The following is an 11,061-nucleotide window of genomic DNA, read 5'->3' on the forward strand; positions in this document are numbered from 1 at the left end:
GCATGGGCATGAAATCGCGCAGATTTCAGCTGGCGAGCCTCAGCGTCAGCGCGGCTCCGAACTCCTCACCCCTCTATGGCCCCAGCCTAAGAGGTTTGAAGAGATGGGAGGGAATTGGGACAAGAAAGCAAGTGGTAGAGGGAGAAGAGGAGATCAACAGCGACACATGACAGTGGAAAAAGAGTCAAGGAACGCAAGAGGAGAGTTAGGAAGAGGGGTAGAATTTGACGATGATACAGAGGGGATGTCTTGACGGATCGAATCCACCTTCGTCTTGAAATAGTCAGCAAAGTCCTGAGGTGAAATGGAGGAAGAAAAACAGGTAACAGACGGTAGGCAGCCTTAGTGGAGAGTCAAAGACAGAGAAGAGTCGGCATGGGTTAGACTTGCGAGTGTTGATTAGTGAAGAAAGGTAGGTTTGGTTGGCCTGGAGAGGGCAGCGTTCAAACAGGATAGTACAAGTTTGCAGTAAAGGAAGTCTGCGAGAGTACAAGAGGAGTGAGTGCAGGAGCGGAGCATACGTGTGTGGCAGTTTAGCCAGGGAGCGGGGTTAGAAGTGGGAGAACAGCAGAGAAAAAGAGGGGCATTTAAATCAAGAGGAGGATAGGGCAGAGTTGTTATTCATGACCAGGTTGTCAGTCTGCAGTGGAACAGAGAAAGGAGAGGGGGGAGCACAAATAGAGCACAGAAGGGGGATGAGTAGAGATAGGTGGGTGATAGATGACTGCCACATAAAAAGGGACAGGAGAAAAAAAGGTGGATAGTGCCAGCCTCAAAGCAAGAAAGAGAGAGGGAGGAGTGGGAAGGGTGTTACACTAGTATCTCTGAAAGCAGGGGGCCCGGAAGCTGAAATTAACACAGTTCAGCTACAGAGACCCCCTGCTTCAATCCTGTAATAACATTTTTTTTACAAAAATGGTGCAGTGCTAAAGGTTTTACTGCTTTCATTAAGGTTACATCTATAACTTCCATGGTATAAGAAACATACAGGAGTCATTTACAATGAAATACATGTTCAGGATAAATGTGAAATCTGGGAACCATTCTATTAACCCCTTTCCTGACAGTCATGCAGTGGTTGAAATGCTAATGTATGTTGTGACTGCCCCTTTAAAGGAGTTATACAACCTTCTGTTCTCAAGGAGGACCCACGTGTCAAAATTTATTACCCACCCCTCCTTTTACATACACGACTAGAAGTAGGTTAGATCTAAACCCTTTGCTTCTGAATGGAGTTAACCGTCTTGCGCTTGGGGGGGGGGGGGGGACCTACTTTAGATATAAAATCAGGACTGTCTGAGCCTGTCCCTAATAATCTGCAGTCAAGAGGTCACACTACATTAGACCTAGACCAATGACTGTCTGAGCCTCTTTCTGATAATCTGGTGTCAGGACGTTACCCTACATACAGTACATTACATATTAAATTAATGCAATGCATTGCCGGTCCCTCTGGCAGAGAAGTCAAATACTTGCATTCCTTTTAGTACTGAGCTCATGTTCCTTGTTAGATCAGAAAAATACACAGAATGAAATTGCTGCAATAAGAATATATACAAGATATAAATACATTATGAAGTAGAAAGCCACAAGATAGATATATATATATATATATACGGCACATGCACAAAAATTCCTTTGCATAGAAAAATGTATATACTTACAGAGCAATCGTAGCAGAGACCATATGGATACAGGGAGGGAGGAAAGTTAGCAGCAGCCAGCCTTGTGGCTAGAAGCAAAAGGGTGGGGGAGTGACATAGGGAAGGAGTTATCTCATTAACTATTTCACTGCCTGGGGTGGGGTCTGTAACACATTGCAGAGCAGTAACAGTATTGCGTCTGATTTCAAGAAATTCTTTGCCTCTATGTGTGTCTCTGTTTTTACATGTTACTGAGCTTTTAATCCATCAAACAGGTCACTGTCATTAGAACACTTTTGTATTACAGTGGACTAAACCTTTAAACCGGGGGGTACGCAAACTGGGGGGGGGGGGGGTTACAGAGGCCCCGCGTGCTTCCCGAAGGCATTTAAATTAAATGCATGGGGAGCGGCGAAGGCCTCTGTAAACTTCACTTACCTTGGCTCAGACGGCTTCTGGAAACATGGCAACGCCGCAGGGGAACGCGAGGAGGGGGGGACAGCCATCAGGGGGGCGCAGGGGGAAAAGATTGCACTCCCCTACTTTAACCCATTAAACATGTCCAGGGCCTGCGACGGGGTGAGAGCCAGGACTAGTGTTCCCGGACCGGTGGCTGTGGGGGGGACCCGGCCGGCGCTGGAAGTTGGGCCCGGTCTCGTCCAGCTGCCGGGCACCGGCTCCTGTCTCTCCTCAACTGCTGCCTCCTCTTCCCACGCCGGGCCTCTGTCTCCAACCCGGGTGCCCGCGGAAGTCAGGCTCGGCCTCCAGGCCTGCAGCGGCGGGAGAGAGAAACCGTGGGACGAGGCAGCAACAGCAGCTGGGGAGAGCCAGGGCCCGGCGGCAGCCAGAGGTAAGTATTTGTGGCATGGCAATGTGGCGCCATTTGACGCCGCACAGCCATATTGTCAGTAGTAGCAGGGGGAGATACTGGGAGACGTTGCCTTTGCCTCCGCCCGCCCAGGGTTGCCACCACCCACCCTGGGTTGCCACCACCCAGAGGATTACTAGGTGAGCCCGGAGATACGTAATGTGTGTGTATTGGGGGGGGGGGGGGGGGAAATGTATGGGTAGTGGGGAGAATTGTGTGTGTGGCCAGGGGAGGAGGGGGAAATGAGTGGTAGGAATGAGAGTGGGTAATTGAGTGATAGCGGAAGGTGGGGAGAGTGAGTAAGTGGGTGGGAGAATGAGAGACGGGGAGAGAAATACATGTGTGAAAGGGGAGGGCTTGCAAGGCCGCCAACACGGGGAGGGGGGGGGGGGCACCGGGGGAACCCGAGCGAAGCTCTAGTCCTGGGCCCCAGGAAATCTGTCTGCAGCCCTGAACATGTCACTGTCATTAGGTTACTTTGCTTTTACGTGGAACTGACCCTTTAACCTATGAAACATGTCACTGTTATTAGATGTTAATCCAATGCTTTCCCGACCCTTTTGGTATTACGACATAAGGGGTTAAGATTTGAGTAGAGGGGGACTCCTCCTTCAATCCGCGGGTGAAATTGTTTAGGGTGTGTCTCATGACGGTTACAAAACCCCGCTGGGTATAGTTGTAATTTTGCAATCAATTACTTTATTATGTTATCTCTTCAAGCTGCAAATCGTGTTGCATCTTGATTATATGCGTTCCTCTGAGCTCCTGGGATGACCTGTCCCTTAAAACAGGAGCAAAGGATTTCCATCTGGCCCTTCACTGGTTACACAGTTCACCTTTCCTGTCTTGCCTTTAAATTCTTTATGGGCAAGCTACCCAGCTACCTGAACAAGCTCCTCACCCCTACCACTTGCAGCACCTATCATCTGAGATCAGACTCCAAAAGACTGTTCATGATCCCAAGGCTCAACAAAGTATCCGGCCGCTCCTCCTCCTCTTACCGTGCACCCCAAAACTGGAACAACCTACCGGAGACTCTCACATCCACCACCAGTTTAAGTTCTTGCAAATCTAAGGCTGTCACACATTTTAATCTGGTCTGTAACTGTTTCATATGCCCATAATATATATTATCTTTAACTGTGCATGCAATGTCTTGTATATAATGTATACCCTGTTCATTTATGTAACTGTATTTGTAACCATGTATTATTTGTCTTAACTCTGTGCCCAGGAAACGAGAGGTAACTCTCAATGTATTACTTCCTGGTAAAATATTTTATAAATAATTAAACACAGAGAGTGTTAAGGCACTACAGGCTCATTGACACTGTCCCAACCACAACAGTGTGTCCCTTCGCACAATGACATAGGAATGACAGACTTCATGCACCATTGTCTATCACAGAGTGACATGGAGATAAAAGTAACATGTGACATGTGAGGTCTGTCCTTTCTACTGCAGGTTTACACAGACAGAAGAAACTTATGGATCATTGAGTACTGTATGGCCCTTCCACAGTGGGCTGGCAAAGTGCTAAAGGTAGCCTAGCATGACACTGAGAGAAGGACCTGCTAAGTCTGGCTTCCACTGTAGAGTAACAAAGTTACACAAACAGAAGAGACCTATGGCTCATTGAGTCTATCCTTTAAAGTGCAGGGTGACAGTAAGAGAAGATCCATATGGCCTAGAAGAGCACAGTGACACAGTCAACAGGTACCTCCTATCTATCAAATCTGTCCCTTCCATGTATGGTTGACATAGTGATATGAGATACCTATGGCACATCAACTTTGTGCTTCACACCACTGATTCAATTTAGAGACAGAAGAGGACTATGTTCCAATGAGTCGGCTCCTCCCAGATCACAGTGACACAGACATAAGACAGCTATTGTTTATTGAGCTCATCCCTCATTAATGGCATTGCCAAAAGGGGACCCAGGGACCCCAACTAATCATTCCAGTCTGTCCTTTCTACTGGGTGACAGTGACACACAGACAATGGCAAGCCATGGTCTGTTGAACCTGTCTCTCCTGCTTACTAACACAGATTAAAAAGGGACCTATTAACCAATGAAACGGCAATTGGCATTGCATGGTCAATAATACTGAAATGTATGATGTTAATAGGACAGGTGAAGTTACTTCTCAGGGGGAAATGCACTAGGCTGCAATATTACCAGTTGAGCTACTTTAGCTTGGAAACTCCTATAGAAGTCAATGGTGGTTTCTGTGCGTTAGTGCCCTGATCGGCTCTGTCACAGTTTAACGAATACCCTCCTAAGAATGTATCACCTATTATCCCACCCTACAGATGTATGCATATATTCTTACAGAAATGAAAAAAAGAACTAACATCTCAGATCAGATGTAAACGTGTATGTGCAGGATAGGTGTGTATGGATGTGTGTAGGTGAACCTATGAACTGGGAATACATTGTGTACAGATTGGAATGAACCCATTCAGAGTTAGAGGGAGCCCTTCCAGCACTGAAAGGGTGAGCTGTGCACGTCTTGTAGTGGGGGGTCCACTCTGGTACCCCAGACAAATCCTGTACTACCCACGTAGCAAGAAGAGTTAATGTACAGTTGGAATCCGCTTCTAAGTCAAATGGACCGGTTCATTCAACATATTTGGCTCTAGTCCATGTTCTGTTACTTTACCCTCCAGGGGAGGAGGCACAGCCTTGATTAGCAGCCAAATTCCAGAGTTGCCACCAGAGGGGCGAGAAAGAATGGGTATCATCATCGCTCTACACCTCTCAGGATCATTAGATCCTAATCTACACTAGCGAAGGGTACATTCTATGTCATCTGAAAGTACCCAAAACGGCCGCTTCGGACTACAGTATATAGAGTTTACCACAAGAGTTTTATAATCATCACAGGATTCAAGCAAGCTGTGATTTTATTATATGACCGCTGCAGAAAAGAATATACAGTACTTTGTTAACCTAGAAAGGGAAGTGAAAATATGAGAGAGGTGTATAGTATAGATATGTAGCGTCTGCACGTGTACTGAATAGTATAGATATGAATAGTATGGGTAGTATAATATAGAGGAGTATAATATGCACGTGTACTGTATAGTATAGATATGATTAGTATGGGTAGTATAATATAGAGGTGTTACTGTATAGTATACATATGTATACAGTATACACGTGTACTGTATAATATAGATATGAATACTTTGTGTAGTATAATATAGAGGTATAGATATGAATAGTATATGTAGTATAATATAGAGGTGTATAGTATAGATATGTATAGTATTGCGGTGTACAGCAGAGGTGCGCAAACTGGGGGGCGTGGCGCTTACAGAGGCCCGGCACTGTTCCCCACAACATTGAAATAAAATGCGGGGGGAGCACGCAAGGCCTCTGTAACTGCCTCTTACCTGTTTTCCGACGGTTTTTGGCGACACGTCACCATGACAACGTGGCGTCTAATGGCAACACATTGCATGGCAACGTAACGTCAAATGACACCACCGATGCCGGAGAGTAGGTAAGAGGGGGGGAGAGCAGGCATGGGGCGCAAAGAAAAAAGTGTGAGCACCCCCGGTGACACTATAGAAGTGTATAGTATATGATAAGAGGTGTATACTATTTTATAGATATATAAAATGTGTTTTATAGCATAGCAAAGGGGTAAGCAGTTTAGTATAGAGATGTATAAAACAGAGGTGTATAGTATAGCAGGGGTATGCAAACCGGGGGGGCAAGCCCACCAGGGGAGGTGCAGGATTTTCTTGGGGGGGTGCGGTGCTTAAAGAGGCCACTGCTCTTCCCAAAAGCATTTAAAGTAAACGCCGGGGAGCACGAGCGAGGCCTCTCTAACACACTAATCTGATCTCCGACGGCTTCTGGCGACGCGTCGTTAAATCATGCCAATGGGTCACATGACGGCAACGCAACGTCAGATGACATCGTGACGTCAGAAGATGTCGGAGAACAGGTAAGAGGGGGGGGGGGGCGCAAGCAGGGGGGAGAGCATACAGGGGGGCGCAGACTGAAGAGGTTGCGCACCCCTGTAGTATAGTATAGCTATGTGTAGTCTACCTATGTATAGAAGAGAGGTGCATAGTATATTAGAGCTATATAGTATTTTACAGACGTGTTAAGTATATAGGTGTATAGTATAGACATGTATAGTATAGAGGTGTATGGTATAGTGTGGTACAGAAGCATATAGTCTGGTATAGAGGTGTATAGTGTAGTATAAAGCTGTGCAGTATAGATTTACATAATATAAAAATGTATAGTATAGTATGAGATGTATAGTATAGAAGTCCATAGTATAGCGATGTATAGAATAGAAGTGTATAGTATAGATCAGTGGTTTTCAACCTTTTTTTGGTTAAGGAACCCTAGATTAGATCGGTGAATACCTTACCTAGAGGGGTAGGTGTTTAGCATCTAACTCCTTTTAACCCATATAGTAACCCCAACATGGGGGGGTTGCATGTACAATAGAGTCTTGGTTATCCGACCTAAACGGGACAGAGACCATGGCGGATAACCGAAAATGACAGATAATACGGAAAGTATTAGCCTCCCCCTTCTTGCTTATTGGCGGCAGAAGAAGAGGACTGCAGACCACAGGAGCGGCACTGGAGGAAAACAACTGCCGGCCGGAGAAGAGGACCATGTCAGCGGAGGAATGGAGTTAAGACAGCGAGCACTGGTGGAAGCAGGCAGGAGAAGACCATCAGACCCTGTGTGCGGAACAGGAGCAGAGCAGCATAGGAGAACACTGGTCAACTTCCGGTGTTACAGCGCGGTCCTCCCCGGCTGTTTTCCTATGCCGCTCTGCTCCACACACAGGGTCTTCTCCTGCCTTCTGCTGCCCGCTGTCTTAACACCATTCCTATGCTGACATGGTCCTCTTATCCGTCCGCCAGCTGTCTTCCTCCGATGCCGGTCCTGTGGTCTGCAGTTCTCCTCTTCTTCTGCCACCGGTAAGCGAGATGACAGATAAAACGGAAGGTCGGATAACCTTGAAAAACTGTTTATGGTTGATCTTACTTTTGATAATCTGATTGCCCTTTTTCAACATTTTTACATTCCTTATAATTCTGATACGATGCCTCTGTCCCCTCTGACTTTAAGAAACGAAATACCTGCCTCTTCTTTTCAATTTCCTCACCTGCCTGTTTATTTAACCACATTAGTTTAGACTTGTTTCTTTTATATTACCCAAGGGTATACATTGATACATGTTCTTATCTAACAAAGTTTGAAAGATTGCCCATTTTTCTTCCGTATTTTTTCCTGCAATAACTTTGTCTCCTTTTATTCCTTGTAGATTATTTCTACATTTTCTAAAATCTGTGTTTCTAAAATTAAGTATCTGTTGATCCTATATAATATCGTTTTTGATCATTTATTTCAAATGAGACCATGTTATGATCACTGTTTCCGAAATCTTCCCTTACTTTAATATTTGTTATTACTTGTACATTGTTTGATATTACCAAATCCAGTTATGCCCCTTTCCTGGTGGGTTCCTCAATAATTTTGGTCATGAAATGGTCTTTTAGCACAACAGGTTTACTTTAGTTTTAATGCTAACCTCAATGCTCCAGTGGATGGCTGGATAATTAAAATCACCCATTATTAAAACATGACCTCGTTATGCTGGCTTCTCCATTTGCAAAAGTGGTATAGAAGTATATAGTATAAAGATGTAAAGAATCAAAGTTTATAGTATAGAAGTTTATAGCATAGTATAATATATTACTATAGTATTATAGTATATTACTGTATAGTGTGCAGGTTGTCGGTCTTGGAATCTGCTGCAAGGGAACCAGTGAAACGTAAACTTGACTTTGAATCGGGAGCTGTAGAAAATGTGCCTCATGGAAGGCAACTTTAGCTTGAGGGCCACGAGGTTTCTTTGGGCAGGAGCGAGCCAAATGCCCTTTCTCACCACAGTAAAAACACAACCCGATAGTACGTCAGAGGTGCTTCACTTCCTCCGTGAGACACATCGCTCCCAATAGCATGGGTTCTGTTGTATCCATAGATGATTCAGGAAGGAGAGCTGAGGGAACCAGCGTGGTTCTATGATCACGCCCCCATTACAGATGCCTCTCCTGCATGTGGATGTCCAAGGAAATGCAGAGGGAGCTCAGTCCTTTAGGTCTGCTGGGATGTATCTGCAAGAAAGGTCATCCTTGAGTCTTTCAGTAAGACCTTGACGGAAACGGATTTCAGGGCTCCCAAATTCCAGTCAGAGTCCGCAGCCAACTTTCTGAATTTGACCGGGTATCGGCCCACCAGGTGATTCAATTGCTGAATCCGCACAAGGGTGGCTTCAGCAGTTTTCGCTCAACCTGGAGCATCGAACACCTCCTGGAAAGCATGGATGAAGGCATGCCTCTTAATTATCTAGGAGGGGAGATCCCTTCTCATACAAAGGTGACACCCATGCCAGAGCCTCACCGCCCAGCAGGGACATGATAAACGCCACCCGAGAGCGATAGGAAATTATGGAGGAAAGCTACAAATCAAAGTGGATCTAGCACTGGTTCAGGAACCCCCTGCAGCCAGAGAGGAGCCAGCATAACATTCAGGATTTGGGATAGTTAGTTCCTTGAGAACTATCGAAATCGGTGCAGCTCCTGCCACCCGGGGTGTAGGTGCCAAACATGAACCAGTACGGGATGGGAAGAAAAAATGGGCACAGAGGGTTTGCGAGGTAGAGGCGATGGAGTCCAATTTAATATCCAACGTAGCGAGGTGGTTGGAGTAAGTCCCTAGAAGTTAGCCCTGGGGGTACTCGGCCTTCTCCACCTCTGCTGGGATCCATTGCTTGGCTGGTTCAACATGTTATGTTTGCGTATGTCACTTTGTACTGTCAAGGAGACAGCCCCGCTAAGCAAAGGTGGAGAGTATAGGCCAACCCATACCTGGGATCGAAATCCTGAATCAGTAGAATAGTGGGTTCCGGGGTCGGGGCTGGAGAGAGGTAGAATTCTTGAGGTCACAGTTCCGGGGTCAGGGCTGGAGAGAGAGACAGAGTAGTCCGGCAGAAGTCAGGGGTCTGAGGCAGGCAAAACAGTAACAGGGCTTCACACAGGAGACAAGGTAGGGAGGACCTTGCACAAACAAGGTGGAAGGGATCGGGGGACACACGCCTCTCAGCAGGTCCCCGTCACCCAGGCTCCCAGTGCGGCCGCTCCTCCCAGACCACCTCCCTGTCGGCTCCTTACCTCCTCCGGTCGGACGCCATGCCGCTCCTCCGCGGCGCACGCCGCATCCTCCCACACGCGGCCGGGGCGCGCGCACGGTAACATTACAGGGCGCGCGAGCACCTGATCCTCTTTGCCATCCTCCCGCGCCACTGGCTCCGCCTCCCATCAGCTACAGGCTGTCTCCACCACTCACCTGGCTGACTCCCACACTGGGCACCTGAACCTATCCCTGGGCTCGCTCAGACAGGCCTCTTGCTCTCATTGGTCCTCCTGCATATATAACCCCAGTCTGCCCTCTCCTTCCTCGCTCTGCATAGTTCTTCTGTGGCTTCGGTTGTTCGGTCGTCTATGCCTGGCTCTCTTCTGTATTACAGCTATAGTTCCTGTCCCTGCCCCCGTTGGATACCCTTGGATTTGATCTTGGCTCTCGTTGACTTCTTGTACCTCGCTACTCCCTGGACTCGGCTTTGGACCTTACTATGCTGCTCTCTCCTGCCCCTGACCTACGGCTCTCGGATCTCTACCCACGGACTTCTGGCACCCCGGACACAGCAAGTATCAAGTTAACCCTTTCTCACCAGGCCCGGCTACGCAACATACCACACTCTGGGCACGCCCTCACTGCTGTGGGTGCGTTTATACCCTTACCCACCTCAGTATTGGGGACTGGCCAGGTCTCCGGGCATTCAGGCGTTACACAAGGAGAGAGGGGAATGGATGCCTTATTAAGGGAGTCGGCAGGTGTGAGCAATCCAGCTCAAAATGAGGCTGACGTCCTACCTTGTCACCAACTTCGTAATACTTATAATACTGCCACAAATTGACCCGATTGAGCAGTACTGGGCACATGGTCCGAAATCAGGTCAAGGACACATGGGGCTATGAATATCCCTATGTATAGTTACCAAAGGAGTATGTACAGCAGGTCTGCACAACATACGGCCCGCGGGCCGCATGCTGCCCGTCTGGCCTCTCTGTGCGGCCCGCGATGACTCTGACTTTAAATAAATTAAAAAAAAAAAAAGTTTAAAAAAATGGCGGCGATTCATCCCTCATCCCTCCCTCTCCCTCCCAGCCCCCTCCTTCTCCCTCCCAGCCCCCAGGTTTTGCGGTGCGTGAGGGCAGCAGCAGCATGAGGAGGATCGGGCTGGTGGGGGGGGTGGGCTGCTGACATGTGAGGGGTGGTGGGCTGCTGACATGTGAGGGGGGGTGGGCTGCTGACATGTGAGGGGGGGTGGGCAGCTGACATGTGAGGGGGGTGGGCTGCTGACATGTGAGGGGCAGGGGGGGGAAAGTGATGTGAGGTGCAGGAGGGGAGAGAGTGATGTGAGGTGCAGGGGGGGGAG

The 11,061-nt window shown here is 47.6% G+C and overlaps 1 protein-coding gene across 4 annotated transcripts in view; it reads right to left on the reverse strand.

Annotated features, from left to right (window-relative positions):
* LOC142501570 (excitatory amino acid transporter 1-like) overlaps window positions 1-1,783 on the reverse strand; it is a 68,874-nt gene extending 67,091 nt beyond the window's left edge. Inside the window, exon 1 of one of the 4 annotated variants that reach the window (XM_075611614.1) lies at window positions 1,665-1,783. The gene's annotated coding sequence lies outside the window, so the exon portion shown is untranslated. Of the gene's footprint in view, window positions 1-267; window positions 287-1,664 lie in introns of those variants that run through there. The other 3 variants (XM_075611611.1, XM_075611612.1, XM_075611613.1) reach the window with 3 other exon arrangements.
* Window positions 1,784-11,061: the final 9,278 nt, after the last annotated feature.

The sequence above is a fragment of the Ascaphus truei genome, chromosome 8 (assembly GCF_040206685.1).
Source record: "Ascaphus truei isolate aAscTru1 chromosome 8, aAscTru1.hap1, whole genome shotgun sequence".
Classification (NCBI taxonomy): domain Eukaryota; kingdom Metazoa; phylum Chordata; class Amphibia; order Anura; family Ascaphidae; genus Ascaphus; species Ascaphus truei.